Source organism: Carettochelys insculpta, chromosome 17 (assembly GCF_033958435.1).
Source record: "Carettochelys insculpta isolate YL-2023 chromosome 17, ASM3395843v1, whole genome shotgun sequence".
NCBI lineage: Eukaryota > Metazoa > Chordata > Testudines > Carettochelyidae > Carettochelys > Carettochelys insculpta.
In genome coordinates, this window is record NC_134153.1 from 29,394,204 (window position 1) to 29,414,194 (window position 19,991).

Genomic DNA, 19,991 nt, shown 5'->3' on the forward strand with positions numbered 1-19,991 from the left:
TGGTAAGCTCTGTATGAGCTGGCCAAAATAGTTCCATCAAAACCACCATTTCAAAGAGAATTTCAAAGACAGGCAACGAAAGAAGTGACTTCATGGAGTTAATGTCACTGCAGTGGCTTCCTTCTTTATTGTAGTCATCTCTAACCTGTCATATGACCATAGTGCAACAAAAAGTCTTGTGGAACCTTATAGACTAACAGATATTTTGGAGCATAAGCTTTCATGGGAAGGGGGTCTTTGCCCACGAAAGCTTATGCTCCAAAATATCTGTTAGTCTATAAGGTGCCACAAGACTTTTTGTTGTTCTTGAAGTTACAGACTAACACGGCTCCCCCCTCTGATACTTGTGACCATAGTGCAGTTTCTGATCCTAATCAATCAGACTTTATTACAGTGGAAACAAAAAAGTAATGTGTACGTGTGCAGATAACATGTTGAAATTTCCTGAGCAGATAAATAGTCAACCATAGACTGACTATAAGCCCCCTAATGTTGATGGAGTGTCTGCTGTTAGCACAAGCTCTGGATTTGGCTCAGTGGAAACATTTACCTGGTGATTTTGCTTTTTGCTGATTCCTTGTTCACAGGCAGAACAGCAGAAGCCAACTGTTGTCTTATCACTTATTTCATGGCACATGGCCCCAGGTTGTGGACACTTTTAAATGAGATGCCACCTTATGCTGATAGCCCATGTAAAATACATGAGCTCCGTGTTCTCCCATCTAGATTATTACTTCCATCTTGTGTCTTGTTCCATTGACTTGGTGGGTGTAAAACATCAGGAGTCAGACCAAAGAGATCTGTAGGTAATCGGAGTAACCTTGTTCTATTTCTTGCCCAAAAGTACTATCTACCCATCAACTGACTTTATGCATCAGCAATTCTTGCAGACATAGCAGAAATCCATTTTCTAAGGAGCCTCCCAAATAACCGAAAAAGCATTTTCACCCAGCACAAAATTCATAGGATCATAACAATTTGTGATGTTCAGTTTTCTGGCCTGAATTCCTAGCTTATAGAATAATTTAAAAATCCCACATTCAACTACCCTTGCATGAGGCTTCCAAAATCCTAAAGCCAGCATTGTCCTGTGTGTAAATTACAGCTGGCTGTAGGCACTTGTAGAATAACATTAGAGGGCATTCTTTGCTTATTCACTCTAGCTTGAAGCAAAAAGTCTTTCATAATCTGTTTCAGTGGCTCTTGCTATGGAATCCATAAAAGAACTTGTAGTCCATGACAAATTTTGAGGATCAAGCTTTGAAGAATTAGAAGCCTGGGTTGGGGGAGTATACAGCATAATGAACTTTTCCTCATGGAGATCTCTGAATTAAACATCTGGAGAAATGCTGCTGTGCATAAAACCCTACTTCTATGAGAAACCAGGGAATTGAAGGAGCCTTGCCTACAACCCCATCCCTGTGTTGCAGATTTACAAGACTCTTCCCCAGAGACCCACAAGGTCTTTCAAAACTGCAAGCACGTCCATGTCTAAACTTAAAAGTGTGGCACCTAAGGGCAGGTTTCTTCAGCAGTGTACGATCTCCATAACACTGCCAGAGGAATAGGGAATGACTTTCTTACTCCAAATATTTTTTCTCATGCATGTGAATGAAATAAATGGAGGTGCAGAGACTTACATGGTCATGTAGGAGGGTCTGGCAGAGCCAAAAACAGACCCAAAGTAGCCTGAAGACAAGCCAAATGCAGAGACCCCCAAAATTACCCTTTCTTTCACAACAGCTCTACTTCCTTGGGATCTGATTATTTATTCCTTACTTGTGTAGAGTTCTCTTTCAAGTGAATGGACATTCTGCCTAGCTCAACAGTGCAAGATCGTGTCTCTGAATTGTTTCCAGTGTTACGTAAAGCTACTTGATTTATAGTCTCATTAGATCACCTCCAAGACTAGTCTTGCCAAATATCTCTGCCCAGGACCAAGCATGAATAACTTAGGTGGGCAGTACACCTTACATCTTAAGTCAATGCACACCTGCTATCCTGTGAGCTCCATTCTATCTTTTAGAGCGGAGTATCTTTCTTCTCTCTGTGCTTTAATCTGGCAATCCCATTGACAACTGCTGGCCACCTGAACACTAGAGGTCTACAAGTTTCATTCTGAATTGATATTAACCCATGGAACGTTTTACCCAAGTGTTCTACAGGTTGAACCTCTCTAGTCCAGCCCCCTAGGAAGCTGATTAGTACAGAGTGAGAGAATTTGCCAGACCACAGAAAGTCAGTATTGTCTAGCAGCACCACCAACACTTCCACAGCTTATTTAGAAGATGTTTAGGGGTAAATTACAGCTAAATAACAGTACAGAACACTGAGAGCCAGGACTGGTTACTGGAAAGAAACAATGGGACAACGGGAAACTTGACCACACCCATTCTAAATTGTCATCCAGCTAACTAAAATCCTGCTGAATTAGGGATGTTGCTTGATGACAGTGCCAGACTAGAGAGATTCAACCTGTAGTAGAGTTTCCATCACTGTTGATATTTTATCAAGAGTGAATTTTCCTAAAATATATGCTCTAGTTCAAACAGGAACTATTTGGGGTAATTTCTTTGTCCTGAGACTAAGACTTTCTGACTTTAGAGTATGATTCTGTAGTTTTTGAATGTTCAGACCTAGGACTTTGAACTGGGCAATTTTCTACATGTGAGTAAAGGAGACAAACAGCTCCCAGGTGCTCTTTTACACCTCCTATTATAGATGTTTCATATTCTCTTTATTCTTTTTTTCACTTGCTCTCTAGAGCAGAGTTATGCAACAGCTGATGCCAAAGAGCAGTAGAGAGTTAAATCTGAAGATCTGGAACAATCTGACCTCTCATGCCATACCACTGCCCTTTTGCCTTTTCCTTATGTATACACATAATATACATTCCTTTCCAGTTAACCCCATTAAGCTTTGGCCCAAGCTAGATATAGAACTAAATATGTATGCACCTGTCTGCCTGTAATGACCTGCTATTATCATTTTCCACCCCTCTTTTTGATTGATGGATACTATATGCATAATGACCCTCAGGGTTGGTTTTTTTTCCCGCGTTAGGCTTTGCTAAAGCAACCTGCAAATTAATTTAATATCCTCTTTCGGTTGGAAGATATGAAACCGGGGCTCGAGGCTGATGATGCGTAAACCATTTGTGGCATGTATTTAATCTCCGGACAATGGATAGAGATGTTAGTGCATGCTACACTAGGTTCTATTTACGCTGGCTATTAAGTGCAGTCAAGCTGAAGGCAATCGGAGCACATTACAGGGCCTAATGGGAGAGGAAGCTAAACAACAGTACATTAAAGACTAAAAATGAATTAAGAGGGAAGCATGGTAGAGAAAGCAGACAAGTAAAGGGCTTTGTATATAGATAACTCTTATTGACAGCACAAACATTCAGGTACAGTACTCTGAGTTCCCAAATCCAATTTTGGGCTTGGATATCACTCTAGAGGGAATGTTTTGAACTCCATTTTCATGCAGATAAAAAGTGACTTGCAGTCCACCACCACCACTACCCTCCATCCATCCCAGTCCAAGTAACTGTCATAACAGAATGCTGGGAAATGCAGCTCCATGATAGTTCAGTTACCGTGCAAAGCAATGCCTCTCAAACACTTGAATCAATCAGCCTCCTTGGCTTTCTGTGAGAATTTGACTGCTGTAACGTTGAAAGGTGCTGTAATTATGAAGTCATCTTCCCTGATGTTCTGGTCCTGCTTTGTCTTTCCCCTATACTTCTTGACACTTCTTGCACCTGCTGTTGGAAGGCAGTCCTGTCTGTTCACAACCAATAAAGAGCAAGCCCTTTGGGAAAGAGTGGAGAGCAGTTTCATCCATCAGCAAGCGGCAGAGAGACAATGGTAGAAACACGTGTGAAAAATGTATCTTTTCTTGTAAGTTTATTGTTATGTCTTAGAGAGAAGAATTTAAATGCAACACAGTTTTAACCCACGTGCTTTTTAAATCCATCTTTCAGATCTCTGAGGCACTGCATTGCACTATTTTTCTTTTACCTGGAATGTATTTCTAAAGCGTTAAACATTGTTTTGAATACCTCAATATTTTAAAGGTACATTTTAAGCACAAAAATGCTCTAGTTTGTGAAACATCCCAAAGCATCCACTTTGGTTTCCTTCATAAAATGGTTAGCTTTTAACAGGGCAAGAAAAGTCCAGAGATGTAATAAAGAGTTTGAGAGAGAGAAATACAGCAGCCAAACCAGTTTCAAAGTTAGTACACTTGCTAATAGGAGCTCTCAAACTGAATTTTAGGCATAATGCCACCTACAGATTAGTCACCCCAAAGAAGTTCTACCAGCAGATTAACCACAGGGGCATGCTGGAATCTCAAAAGGAATATTGTTACTTCTGTTATTTTTGTAACATCCAGGAGCCTCGTAATAAGTTCCTAGATGTTCTATAGAAATATAAATGTGTTAGCTGTCTCAGAACCTATCTTAGATGGGGTCAACACTTAAAATGTAATTCCATTTAATGTCATGTGTGACATTGTTAGATCAACCAAACCTCACCATAAACACAGACAAGCATTCTTCAGTTGAGCTAACTACTGCCTTTCAGGGAGATGGATTACTTACCCTCATGGAAAAAAAAATCTAACGTAGCCAGTGTCAATGCTATGGTTGTGCCACAGTGTTGACATACTCTCAATCTGGATATAAATTGGGTGGTGATTATCCCATATCGCTTTCCCACCATTTGACTTCTGTTGCTTTTGCTACCCACAATCCATAATCATCTTCATTTGCTTAATAGATGTTTTTTTCTCACCTCAAAGCAAAGTGAGATGGGAGAACAGTGAGAATGAACACGTTGTCATGTCAATATATATAGAACGACTGAAGATCTGAAGCTGCATCATTCATTTTTAGCACCATCTCAGCAGGTAAAGAAAGGTGAAAGTTCCATGAAAGTAAACCCTTAGATTTCCCATGAAGGGAACATAATGATTGGTGTGCTGTAAAGGATTCTTAGATATCTTTCATGTGAAAATGACCATGTTATGCTGCATGCGACCTATAATGATGGAAGCAACTGCATCATCACACTTTCGGCAGGGGTAACCTAAAAGGCATGTAAATAAAGGGGCTGATGTTATGAAAGATACTGCTAGGCTTGTGCAATTAAATGGAAAAATGGTATGGTGTCAGTGGTGAAGGACAAATGACAGATAGGCTAGCTCGCTGCAGCCCAGGTGACCAGCACCTTAGGATGCACACCAAGTTATGCTAGCTTGGATAAGAGCAATCATGGTGTAGATACCTACTAATTTACTGTGGCTTGTGTGTGTCTTTAGGACTTCTGGCATATTTGCCTTAGTGTGGCTCTAGTTAGAGTGGCACAAAAGAGCTGTCTTTCCCAATGAACTGGGGGAGAACTTTGCTGTCCTTCTGGGTGCCTAGGGATTATTGTGGGAAGGCACTGAAGGACTGTCAGTTGGAATGATTTACCTCATCCATATGGCAAAGTACACAAATTGTCCGTCTGAGTGAAAATACTCACAGCTTGGCCCACTAGCCCAGGCCAAAAGAACCATTTATCTTGTGTGTGGGCAGGCGGTGGCAGATGGACAGCATCCAAATATACATAGGTCTGTACTGGGAGACTATATTGGCATAGGTATGTGGGAGTGGCCTTGGAGAATAGAGGCCGTCTACATAGATGAAAACGGGTTTTCTGTCAGAGTGGGAACACCACTTTCATTAATGAAGCTATGTTGACAGAAGACCTCTACTGCTGACCTATGTGCATTAATATTACAGGTTATATTGGCTTAGCTCTATCAGTCAGGAGAGGGGTTTTTCTCCACCCTCCGTTGACATAACTATGCTGATAGAAGTTTGCCATATCAACCAGGCCTGACACTCAAGTCCTCAGTAAATACATACCTATTGATGTTGACTCAGTGGAACTACTGGAGGTGTAAAGTACTAATTAGCAGGAATATGTGGGTAATATTTATATATTTATTTTAATCTACATAATATTAAAAATACTATACAACACTTTAGTGCCCTATCACTTAATTAGCAACTCAAAAAATGCAGCCGCAAAATAATCATTGAAACAGGAAGTTGGTCAGCTATCCACCTACCAGAAAAATTCCTTTCTACCCCTTCCTCATTCTGAGAACTCCTAGACTTCTCTCAAAACCAGATTAAACATGTATTTGTGGACCCAGTGCCAGATGTGGTTAAATATTTAATAATACCTTTCAAAGATTTTCTGAGTAACCATTTTTACCATTCCCACAGGTCACGCTACTTTTCAGGAATTATAGTCTGTCAAATTCACTTACCAAGACAGTGACTGTACATTTCCTATATGATCTTCAATCAAAGACCAAGTGTCATTGCCAGTTGTTTTGGTTTTGTTACAGTGTGTAGGAAAATGCCACTCCCTGATCATTTATGTCCATTGTGGTGTGCTGTTCTGCTCAGGAAGGAACAACTTTTCTTTAACATTTCTGTCTTCACCTCCCCAGCAGGTCAATCTGTCCTAAAGATTAGCATTCTCTGTGATTAGCTGTTGTTCTGAAAGTAAGAAAAATATGATTTCTCATCTCAACCCTCCCTCTACTCCTTAGAGCACCTGGATGATATGTTCAGGTTCTCTCAGCAACTCATGTGTATTAATTTCATGGATTTCTAGTAGGGTTGGTAAGAATCAGGCAGGTTAATTCATCATTCACTCCTTTTGCATAATTAACCTTTATATGTTTTAAAATCTTTGCTTTTTCAAAATGCCAACAATATTTTCTTTTTCTTTCTTTTTTCTTATTAACCAGCAAGATTTAAACTGAGCTGCTATGTTTAAAGAACTTTAAAATCCCTGCTCACCCTGGTAGCTCACTAAACACTGGGACATGACACCACTTACAATAAATTAGCAGTGTTGTGCGGTCCATTATTACCATCCTGGACACATTGTACCCACTTCGTTCTGGACCAACCTACATGCACTCTCTTCACCTTCAAATCCTCCCAGTAGCTGTTGCAATTAGCCACTAATTTTATCAAATAAAAGCAGAGCTGCCAGGTGGAAAAGTACAGACATTTGCGCTTCTCAAAGGGGAGTAATTAACTCCTGCTAGCAAATGGCTGTAAGAACAATATTTGGTTGTAGGTTATATCAATGTGCCCGAGCTTAGATCTCTTTCTAAAAAACGTTCCCTAGCTCAACCACCAGGTGCGGGCTTGATGCAGGGATTATTGGGTGAAAGGGTGTTATGCAGTAGGTCATACTATATTATCATTATGCTCCACTTCTGGCCTTACGATGTATGATTTTATGAATACACAGATTGTTTTTACTTCCAGATGCCTTAAATGTGGACTTTTTAGACGTTCAGTTTAGGTCATTTATATAGACTATGGAGCTTATGCCCATAAGAAATAAGATAGACCAAAGAATTCGCAGTTTTCAGAACTAAATACAGAGCTCATCAGCTATCCTTGAGTAAGTGATAGCTGCACATAATCAAACAAACAAGAGCAAAATAAAACCCTATAAATCTGAGCAAGCTACGTATCGTCTATAGGCAGAGAAAACAAGAGGAAAAAAATCTTTCCACTCCCTCTATAAGACTGAGTTTTTTAAGGTGGACTTAGGAAATGTGCCAGCAGGAGCTTAATCGACAATTTGACTTGGTAAATTGACTGAAGTGTAATACTGTATATGCCTGCTAGAAGAAAGTTGTGCTTAAATCAGACTTAGCTGGCTTGTGTTAACTAAGCCTGATTTAAACATAACCATTTTTTCCTAGTCATGGCAAGCTCTGATTGATTGGCTTGGGCTGATTAAAATCTTGAGGCCTGATTCTTCTTTCACAAACATCAGTGTCAGTGACTTCTATTGACACAAATGCAAGCGAAGAGAGAACCAGGGTCAGAGGTTCGTAATGACTGCCTGAGCTAGGGCCTGATACGACAAGGCAAGACTGCTCAGAAAAATTAAGAACATTTGAAATTTAAAAGTCTTCCTTTATATCTCAGTGTGAACTAAAGAAAAATCTTATTGGCGATTTTTTTTATCCTGTATTTTAATTGCCTACCTCTTTAAAAGCATATGTTTACACCTGTATAGTGGTTTAAATTCTTTCGGCTACAAAGAACGCAAGCTGATTTAAGTAGCGATTCTATAAAAAGTCTTCTTACTTTCCCCCATGTGTGTTCTGTTAACATGTCTCTTAGTGCTGACAGTGAAAATGAACTCAACATTTTCACAAGTCAGTTTCACTTTGCAATTCTCATGTCCTGTCACAAGGCTGTAATGTTTGGGTAGCAGGAAACTGCTGGAGCAGGGGCTGTTTCTTACTGTGTTGTATTCACTGTGAGCCACTGCTCAGTCTGTTACTTTTTTCCCCCTCTGTGTCCAACCCATGGAGGATATGAGTTTGTTGCAGCCCTCAGACATAGATGCTGGTAGAGACCCAGGTTTAAGCTCTGTAGATCTTTGGATCAATCCCCAAAGTATTGACCACCATATTTGTACAGTGCCTGGGACAATGGGACTCAGATCCCTGACTGTTACCCTAATATAAATAGTAATAACAGCAATAATAATAATAGTCTCAGAGGGATAGCCATGTTAGTCAGTAGTTTCACAAAAAAACAAGCAGTCCTGTAGCACCTTAAAGACTAACAATTTTGTTCATTAGGTCATCAGCTTGCGTGGGTAAGATGAAACCTGATGAAGTGGATCTTATCCACAAAATCTCATGACCTAATAAATAAAATCGTTAGTCTTTAAGGTGCTACAGGACCACTTGGATTTTTTTCTGCCAAGGAATGACATCAGGCTCTTGGACCTGAGTGGATTTCAGGCTGACTCATCTGTTGGGTCTAAGTGAATTTTGGTAACTCTGTCTACAGAAGACTTGTCCTCTCCTTCAACCACGCTCTCTGCAACTTCCCTCTGATGTTCATCATTCCCAAATATCCAAGGAGCAAAAGTCTGTTGCTCTACGGACGTTCACTGTGAAATGAGCATATTCAGCAGCAAATGTTAGCAGAGTGACAAGTCTATAGACTGACAAGCAGTTCATTCCACCCTACTAGAACTCACGCAATGACATCTAGAACCAGTGTACCAGGTCTATCCACTCAGATGTTTTAGATACAGTGTAAATATGTAGTTTCTGCTTCTGCAGAGAATTCCATGCTTAGGAGCTGATGAAGAAATTCCATGTGCAAAGAATCCCCGAGTCCTACATAGGCTGGATAGTAATTCAGGCTTATAAAAATATTTTTGGACTCCTGCCCAGTATGTGTACCTCTTAATCCCTCATTCCAATTGTTTAAACAAGGCATGACATAACAGGTATGCCATGGAAATATGCCATATCAAGTTGATTACGGTGCTTCATTCTATTAGAATAGCAGTCATTGTAAAACTATGGATATGGCTAAAGCAATTTATTTGTGTTTCTAAGGGATGTGCACAGATTTAGTCTTTACAGAATGTGATCAAGTTGGACAGATGTATTCTAGCTACTTAAGAGCTGTTACAACATGTTGTCCAACTTTGAACTCATCAGAGAGTTTCCGATCCCAAGATTTCAGAGGGCCTGTTTGCACATGCAAGCAAGGGCCATGTGCAAAGACGGGTTGGTGGAAAGAGTCTTCCCTTGCCTGGACACCTCATGCACAGAGCACCCCCTTGGGGGTGGGGGGAAGAGGCACGGCCACATCTATCTGGGGCTGAGTAGGGATTTCATGATACAGCCTTCCAGTGGGCAATGCAAGAGACACATACATCTGGCATATCATGGCGCTCCAGGAAACACAGTAACTCTCAGAATTCACATGGTATTTTCTGTCCCAAAGAGCGTTGCGTCAAGTGACATCAATGATTTTCAGGTCAGACAGAGAGATTGCAATTTGCACAAGGTAACACAGTGAGCCAGTGGAAAAGCGGGTGGTAGAACCCTCTCTCTTCAATCCCAGCCCGAGGTTCATTCCACTGGCTGATGGTCACCTCCAGCCAAAAAACAAGAAACAAACTTCACATAAATATTTATCTCCTTGTCAACTGAGGCAATTCTGAACTACTATGGCACATACAAGCATCATAACACTAACCAGTTCCCACCTGGTACAACAAGTCCTGCAGCAGAGGAGACAGAGAGAGCCAACTTCAGTTTGCACTCAAACAAGTGCCAAGGGTGCATCTATTTCTGGTCCCCAAATCCAGGATATCTGCTTTCTCAGCATCCCCTTACTACAAATATCTAACCTACCTATCTTGCTACCATCTTTTCCTCGTCCCTTGATAAGAGGCATCCCTTCCTCCACCTGTTCATCAAACACTTCCCTAAAAAAATAGTCTGAGGATCACAGCTGAGACCCTCTGTTGTACAGAATGTCTCGAAGGAATCGGCAAAAGACTTGGAATGAAAACTGACTGGCCAGTATGTAACTATGTATGCAGACCACAGATGTCCAAGAAGATCTGCACATCCCTTCCAAAGAAGCCACACCTCCATTCAAAAATATTTAGGGGTCTGCAAATGAAATGAGGTTTAAGAACCACTGTTGTACAAGACGCTGAAGCCTCTTTAGGGCCTTGTAAATCTCATTTTAATACAGGTTCATGCAAAATCAAGAGCTAGCATATTACATTAAATCATCTGAGGAGATATCTTCCTAAATGTATTGAAATGGCTATATTTTTAATCTGAAAATCAGTCTAAATTGCATCTTCTTCAGCCTGGGAGGGCACACGCTTCTACCCTGACATGCTCTATTTCGGTGTCCATCCTTCAAATTTCACTAGGCATTTCAGAATCAAATGAAATCAAAAAGTTGCCCTGAAGTTCAGCCAAACCCCATGCAGTTTTGCCAAAGCTCAGGCTGAAAGCGCAACTACCTAACTCCCTGTGTGGTTCCAGGTCATCTAAAATGCAACACTAATTTGCCCAAAGAGTCACAGAACCTACAAAATGCCTGTTGAACCTAGTCCAAGGAGGTTCACATGGTTTCATTTTCAGTTATGAAGCAGCCTAAAACAAAGCATCTAGCACATTTCTGGAGTGATACATGTTTAACAATATAATATAATATAATATAATATAATATAATATAATATAATATATAAATTGTTGTGGGATAAGTCAGGGAGTACTCTGTCTATCAGTTAATACATGGCAAAAGCCCATGCTAGGGTCTAATCTAACAAATTCCATCTGAAGCCCAGGTGTTTCCCCAAAGGGACCTGGTTAAGGCCCTATGCCAGTACAATTAAACATGGAGAAGACAGTAGTTTTATGAAGTCAGCTCGAGAATGTTTTGCTCTGTGGTTTGAAGACATGTCTCTAGCCTGTGAGAAATGTAAGCACACCTTCATGAGTTCATTTCCCTAAACTGATTCTTTAGTGCTTTCTTTCCCTCTGCCTCACTGATGCCTTCTTCAAAAGGTTTCTCAGCCTGGAACTGTACTTGATTTCAGTCTAATTGGAATGAAATGTAAGACCCAAATCTTGGTTCTCTGTGGCATGGCGACACTTGTGTACAATCACAGTATGCAAAACAGCAGAAGCCGGAATTCATAATTGGAGGTTCCAAAATGTAATTATGAAAGATGAAATGCTCCTTTCAGTGAGAAGGCTGTAAATAGAATAATTAATTTTGTGTTTGCTTGAACAATTCTGTATTATGGACCTTACACTGGAACTGAAATTAATTAAGTGCACCAGGATTTATGGAGGAGGTGAAGAGAGAGGGGAAAAAAAGAATTAATCTGAAGTAAAAGATAGATGACTTTGTGAGTGTAATGATGCGTTAGTCTGGGGTATTCTTTAACAAATTTAGCAGGCATGTTCTGGGTACAAACAGTACTCACTGACAGAATTATCTCAACGAATGCAGCTGCTGGACTCAGAGCAAATTGAGATTGCAGATGAGTTCGTTAGATTTAGAGCCATTAACTCTTTATGTGCAGGAGGCTCTGCCTCTGTTAGCACGGTGAGTATTAATACTATTATTTATGGTTTGTATTTTGGTAGTTCCTAAAGGCATCACTCAGGGATCAGGGCCTAGCTGTGCTATGCACTGAATACATATGAAATGATTTGTCGTTGGCCCTGCCCTCAAAGGTATTGCATGGTTCAGCATTTGGAGAAAAGCAAAGAGCTAGAAAATAGGAAAGCAAATTAAAACAAAGTTTGGAGAAAACCGGAGCAAAACAGCTTCAGAAATATTTGAAACTTCAGAAAGAAGGAACAGCTGGTTATTGCAGGTGGAGTTCCCTAAACACATGTTCAAAACTGACATGTTGAAAGAATAATTTAAATTAGTCTCCATAATCCTCTGACCCCAAGTGCAACACCTCTTAGTCTCCTTATCAAGAGGAAAAAGAAATTACGCCTAATTGGCAACCTTAGATTAACTTTACTGGGTACGACTACAAGGACATCTAGAGTAGGGTCCTAAATCTGGCATTCAGAAAGATCATTTACAATGAATTTCTAATCCTCAAAAAAGCCCATATAAGGTTGTGTTATTTTCTTTAAAATTACACCAGTCAGACATATGTCACATACTTCCCCCCCAACCATCAGGGTAGGAACAGCACTCAAAAGAAGTAGACTTCAAAAGGTGGCCAACGATGTATGATCACTCCTGTACATAAAGGCTGGGTCTACACTAGAGAGTTTTGTCGACAGAGGGGGCGCATTCTGTCGACATAATTCAGGGAGCATCTACACACTTAAAGCATTCTGGCAACAAAGTATCGACAGAACTCTGCATTCTCCTCGCCATTATTATCCCTCAAAAATTTGCAGCATATCAATCTCTGGACATAGTATTGATAACAAAAGTGTAGTGTAGACACTTCTGCCGACAAAAAGGAATTCCACTTGCCAGGCAGCCCTCTTTGCAGAGCTGCCATTTCACTTTCTGGCACCAGAGGGCAGTGCAGTCTGGCAGCTCTCTGTCAACAGAGCAAGTGCGTAGATGCTCTCTGTTGAGAGAGGTTCTAAGATTACCCTGTCGACCGATGCTTCTAGTGTAGGCATAGCTAAAGAGTGGCATGAGAAGCCCCACTGGCACGTCAAGTCCTTAGGTCATCATTTTCACCTACCAAAGAGCCAAATCCTACTAAGTCATTCCAAAGCCTGTTGATGTTGCTGGGAGTTGTAGGAACTGTGTACCCATCAGGATCTGTCATAAAGCAAAATTATGAAGGTGGTAATTAGCTCCCAAGTACTGACGCAAGTTCCCCTCATCCCTATGTAAAGGCCACCAAGGCAGTTTGAAAATATCTAGGGGGAAGTCTCACTCATTATTATTTATTAATTTAGTGCGTAGCTCTGAACAGCCCCAGTCATGCACCATGGGACACCATTGGGTGAGGCACTACGCAACCAGAACCAAAAGGCAGTTTCTGCCCCCAAGGTGCTTACAGTTTAAGTCAATGTCCTGCTCCTCCATTAACCAAATAAACATACCCTCAGCTCAGGATTAAACAAAGACTGTGAATGGCTGGCTAAATACAAAAGCAGCTTCCCCTCTCTTGGAGTTCACACCTCCAGATCTACTGATGACAATACAACTCAGCCTGCCTGACTGAGCTAACCTCGTTATCCCCAGCCTTACTCTGGCCTATTTATACCTGGCCTTGCAGATTTCCAGGACCAGCATCTGAAGAAGTGAGTTAACTCACGAAAGCTCATGCTCTAAACTTTTCTGTTAGTCTATAAGGTGCCACAGGACCCTTCGTTGCGCTCCAAATAAACATAGTGGTGAAATTCATGATGCCGCTCCAGCACAGGCACAGCCTTGAAGAAAGCCTGAATAAAATGGTTTTGTTTGGTGAATTAAATAGAAATGGGAGAGACAGGAGTAAAATGCTTACCAGAATAAACCACGTGCTAGACACAGCGACTTGCATAGCCAGGGGAGCCTAGAGCCTCTGCAGGCCCCTGGACAAGATAGGGGATGGCTCAGAAACTCCCAGAAAGGGAGGGGCTGGGGCAGCCAGGCCGTCAGTTTAAAGGGCCAGGACTCCATCTGCTGCAGTAGTAGGATCAGCAGTTGGGAGCCCCATGGCCATTTGGATCACCAGGTCCCAGGCCAGCTGCCTCCTTTTCTCCCTCCTCTCCGGTTGGCAGGCCAGTGCATCGCCAGTGCACATGGACAGCTTTCATGTCTGGGCCATGCCCAAATACTGGCAAGGATCAAGTTGATCCAAAGAGCCAGTGGCTGTGTAACTGCAAGCTAAGGCCACAGACATTTAAGCACCACAGTGGTGATCTGGCCCCAGCATAGCAGCAGCTGCCCATGCAGATGAGACCTTTGATGAAAGAGTGGTGCTTGCTGTGAGGGAGCTTGCTACTTTGGATGCATCAGTGACAGGGGCCTGCGGGGAAAGACTGCAGGACCACTCAGACCACCAAGGCAGGGACATAAAAGGGCACCCCAGTTAGCAATTAAAATTTTGGCAGGGGGGCATATGGAGACTGCACCTATGTCAAGTGCTATCACAAGTCACCTATATCCATGTGGGTGCTTGCCTGACTTCCCATCAGTCACCCACATGTACGCATGATCATTAATCGTGATTCTACTGCCTGGGTGAGTGTTACCCCCGCAACACCTATTGGTCTCTTGGGAGCAGAGTGTCACTGGGGAGCATCATAGCTGCATCTTGATATCTCCTAAGGCTACATCTGAACTATGGCTAGATCACCTCCAGTTTTCAGCAAGCTGCACTTTCCACTTGCTTAGTTATAGCTCTTTAAGTGACACATTATATTGTTTGCAAGCATACTTCTACAAAGTCCTTGCTTCATTTAACTTGTAGAACAATTCAGCCAGATTGGTCTATAAAAGGTGTACTTAAAATCAAGAGTATGCTGGGACTCCAAAGTGCCGGGTGCTAAAATATAGTCTCTCATTTCCCATGCCCTTCTAAGCATTTGCAAACATATTTATACCTTCTGCATTGCAGCAAACTTAATCAGAAGGACAGGCTTGCTAACATCTGTGCATTCCATTCACTTCTGGAGTCTTCTCAGTCTCTTAAGAAATCTGATTCTAGCTGTCAAAACGTATACTTCTCTATGGTGTGCATTATTCAGACATTTTGACATCTGTCACCAAGAAGTGTGTTGGATGGTTTTATTAATGTACACAGGCAAAGACTGTGACAATGAAGGCATCTTAGGCAGGGAGAAAGTATTTTACAAACCTCCAAGTGTGCTTGATCCATTTCACAGCCTACCGTTGCAGAGTAGACTTAACATTTGGAAGCGAGAGATGTGTTACACATTCGCTAAAGTCAGATATATTTTCCAGCCATTGTCTTTGAGTGAGTCAAGCCTTCTGGTGTGCTATCCCGCAAAGCAACAGAGGACAGTGGGTTCAAAATGCATGGACTGTCATGTAAAATGGAGATATAAATACCACTTTACCTAGTAAACTGCTGCATGAAGATTCTCAAAAATTCCTAGGGGATCTGGACATTCATTCCCATTCAAATAAATGACTTAGGACACCTCAGCCATAGTCTGTAGCAAAAACACCCAAAAAATCCTGCGGCACCCACTATAATAAGTGATTTCTTCTCTCCACTCACAAAACATTAGCTGCACAGGCCTCCATTTCAATAACTGTTTCCAATTCTGCAGGCGTAATTCTGTGCCTAGAAATTCTTTACACAAAATAGGAACCTGCCCCAGGATTCAGGGTGGTTCAGATGTGGGTCTGGATTTGCATCAGTCTGTGGTGTAAACGAATATAACCCTTTCTGCCAAAGAGCAACTTCTCTTTACAACGGCGGCTGGCCTGGGTTTGATGACTGGGACTCATCAGGCCATTGAGGCTGTGGCTGGTGCCCAACCTCAAGGACCTTCTACCCTTACAAGTCCGAATGTTTACACAGCAATTTTTCAGACACTGATCATGAGCCTCAGTTGTCATTCTCCAGGACCTGTCTGCAAAGCTTGCTTCCTCCCGCTTCCAAGAGTAAGCCCACTAAACAGTTAAGCACAGCTGTTTGACTTGACTTAAACCCTTGTACCCCAGGTGGAGCATAGGTCATCTACAAGTCTCCTCCACTTCACTCTGTCCTGGGACAGAAATTCTAACTGATCCCAGGAGTATCCTAGTTTTTGTCCTTCAGTCTCAGTAGATCATCTCCATGTTGTCCGAGGTCTTCCCCTGTTGGTGGGTTCCATGTAAGAGCTTGATGGACTATGCTGGATGGTGGTTTCCTAAGAGTGGAGCCTAGCCATCCCCACTTTCTTCTCTTGATTTGAACATCAAGTGGTTCTTGTCCTGCTCTGTTCCAAAGCTTCTTATCTGTGAGCAAGCCTTGCCATTTGATGCAAAGGGTGTGCCTCAGGCATCTGTTTATGAATATCTGTCACTTGTGATTTGAAAACTTTTTAGTACTCCAGGTTTTGCATCCATACAAGAGCACACACTTCACATTTGTGTTGAAGATCAGCAGTTTTGTTTTCACAGGTATTATTTGTGAACTCCATATTGGACAAAGAGTATTGCATGCAGTTGTTGCTTTCCCTATTCTAGCGCTGATATCCTTGTCTGTTCCTCTGTCTATACCCATAATACTCCCCAAATACAGCTACAGACACACATAAATAGTTTCTTAATGTTGCTTTTCCATGGAATCTCTTAATGTAATTGCCACAGGGTCATTATGGGATCATGGATCGGAGGAAAGATGGCTTATGCAATTATGAAAGGGAATTGTTGTAGTCCCTGCATTCATCAATAGGAAGAGAGTTCAATCTCTCTAGTCAAATCTCTAGTCTATGAAAACCTTTGCAGTTCAGTAGTCTGATTTTCAGAGTTTCTGAGCACTGGCAGCCCCCACTTTGAATTCAATGAATGTGGGGGTGCTCAGCACATCTGAAAATTAGGTCCTCAGTTGTTCAGACTAAGGTGCCTAAAGTTAAGGTCCTATTCAGATTTAGACACTCAGGCATGTGATCTGATAACCCCTGTAGCACACTCCTGTTACCTCAGACTAATGTTCAGGAGGGAGTTAGGAAAGGAAAGATGAGCCAGTGGTGAGGATGCTCGCATGCGACTCAGAAGCACCTACATTACTTCCGAGCTCTACCACAGACTTTGCTTGTTGACTTTTGGCTATAGCTCTGCTACGAACAGTGCTGAAGGGTAGATACTGCCTACAGCAATGGAAGGGGTTCTTTCTTCACTGTCATAAATCCATCTCCCCTAGAAGCAGCACCTTGGTCAATGGAAGAATTTGTTCATTGACCCAGCACCATCTACACAGGGATTTAGTGAAGTCAGCATGAAATTTTCATGATCCTGAGAGATATAGCCGGGTCATGTAGATCAGCCTATAGTAAATCTGTACCTGGCTAACATCACCTCCTTTTCTGACAAGGGTGTTCTGAGGATTAAAACCACTGAAAGATTGTGAGGCTTTTTGGTACTACAGTAACAGGGGCCATATAAATATCTAAGGTAAGATACTGTCCTAATGACCTAACCCATTGCATCACATATATTGAGATGCTTCTTTCTTTGGGCAGAAATTAAATTCAGTCATTTCCAAACATCAAGAGATGTAGTTATGGCGATCAAACCCCACATGTAGACAGAGTGGTTATGTCTATATTTCAGCAATTTGTCAACAGAAGTTGTGGCAAAACGTCAGCCAACAGATTGTGGCCAGACAGCAAAGCAGATCAAACAAGCAATCCACCCTGTCGACAGAAAGCAGCCGGACGGTCCAGCCACTCTGCTGGCAAAACGGCCACATGGAATCACAGCAGACAAGGTCGCAGGTCACCATTGCCGTCCAGGAGCCTCAGCAAGACGCTCCCTTAAAAGGACCCCCCAGACACCTGTTCCCTGCCTATGCTGCGGCGTGCCTACCTCCTCAGGAGACAGCATAGCCAAACCAGGCCTTGCTTCTTTCTGGGAGACACAGCTCAATCAGGGTGTCATTGTGCCAGAGCAGCCCATGGCTGAATCTCCTGGTGCCTGAGGGGAAAGGCCTGACCCAGGTGAGCAGGCTTTAAATCATCTGCAATCAGAACTCAAAATTTAAAATTTAAACAGTCAAGGCAACTCATTCTCACCCAACACTAGTACGCTCACTGAGCAGTGGGATCTCTTTCTCTCCCTCTTAAAACTCCCGTCTACAGTTCCCTGTCTGCTTCACTTCCCTGGTCACTCTGCCTCTAGCTTTTTAAAGCCTGCTTACCTGGGTCAGGCATTCCCCCATGTTAGCAACACAGAGGAAGGCGGAGGTGGCGGAGCATGATGTCCCCCAAGTTGTGGCTGCATGTTGTGCCCTGCACAACATAGTGGAGGGGAAGAGGGAGACCTTACTTCCTGGGTTGGGGGACAGATGCCAGCCATGAGAATGAGCAGCCAGGCTCAGCTCCCATCCACCTGATCCATCAGGATGCGGTGTGGATCCTGGAGGCCCTGAGGGAGAGCTTGTCCCACGGACCCCAATAACTCTCTCCAGGGCCCCCCAGACCTTCTACTCTGAGCATAGCCTGTGGACTCAGTGAAAGAATTCTTCCATCAAATTAGCTTCTGCCTCTTAGGGAGGGAATTAACAACAGTGATGGGGAAACCCCTCCTCAGGGTGTGCAGAGTCCACACTGAAGCACAGTGGTGGTGCATCTACAGCATTTCTACGAAAGCCTTTATTTCACTGAATAGCTTTACTCCCTTTGAAGTCCTATTGAAATTAATGGGACTGGCTTCACAGGAAGATACTCTTCCTACACTGCAGAGGCTATGCCAGTAGCGATATTGCTATAACTAGCTAGTGGAGGTAGAGTATAGACCAATAGATGGTGTTTTTCTATTGGAATAAGAGCACCATCTTCTTGAACAGCATTAGCTATGTCAAAAGGAGCACTCTTCTTTTGGCATAGCTGTATCTACACTGCAGGTTTAGTTGGCTTAGTTATCATGGACATGGGTGTGCTTTTTTCATAAGAACCACCGTACTAGGTCTGATCAACGTTTTATCGAGCCCAGTACCCTCTCTTCCAAGTGTGGCCAGTGGCAGATGCTTCAGAGGGAATTAATGGAAAAGGTTTATTAACTAATGGCCATCCAGACTGTCATCCAGTCCCCGTGACTGGCAGTTGAAGGTTTAGATGCACCCAGACATGGTGGTGTGTCCATGACCATCTTGGCCCATAACCACTGATGAACCAAAACTCCATGGCCTTATCTCATTCGCTTTTGAACCCAGTCATAATTTTGACCTGCACCGCATCCCTTGGCAATGTATTCCACAGGCTCCCTGTGCTGTGTGAAGAAGTATTTCCTTCCGTTAATTTTAAATCTACTGTCTAGTGCTGTTATTGTGTGACCACTAGTTCTCATGTTGTGTAAATATGTAAATATTACTTCTTTTTCCTCCATGCCATTAAAGATTTTATAGATATCTTTTAGTTGTCTCTCCTATGCAATAAACAGTCCCAACCTATTAAATCATCCTCATATAGAACCTGTTTCATACTCCTTAATTGTTTTTCCCATCTCTGTACCATTTCCAATTCTAATGATTTTACATGGGGTGACCAAACTACATTCACTATGCAGGATAGGGTGTATCATGGATTTTTATATTAGCTATTATATTATCTAGTAATGATGATATTTTCTGCCTTATTAGATACCTCTTTCCTATGGCTGCTAACATTGTTAGCTTTTTAGACTGTTAGATGTTTTTTAGAGAATCATCCACAGTAACTACATGTTTTCTTTCTTGAGCAGTAACAGCTAATTTGGACCCCATTGTTGTATATGTATAGGTGAGGTTGTTTTCCAATGTGTGTTAATTTGCAGTTATCAACACTGAATTTCAGCTGCTGTTTTTCTGCCCAGTCACCCAGTTTTGTGAGATGCCTATGTAATTCTCTATGGTCAACTCAGTACTTAACTGTCTTGAGTAATTTTGTATTGTTGGCAAACTTTTCCACCTTAC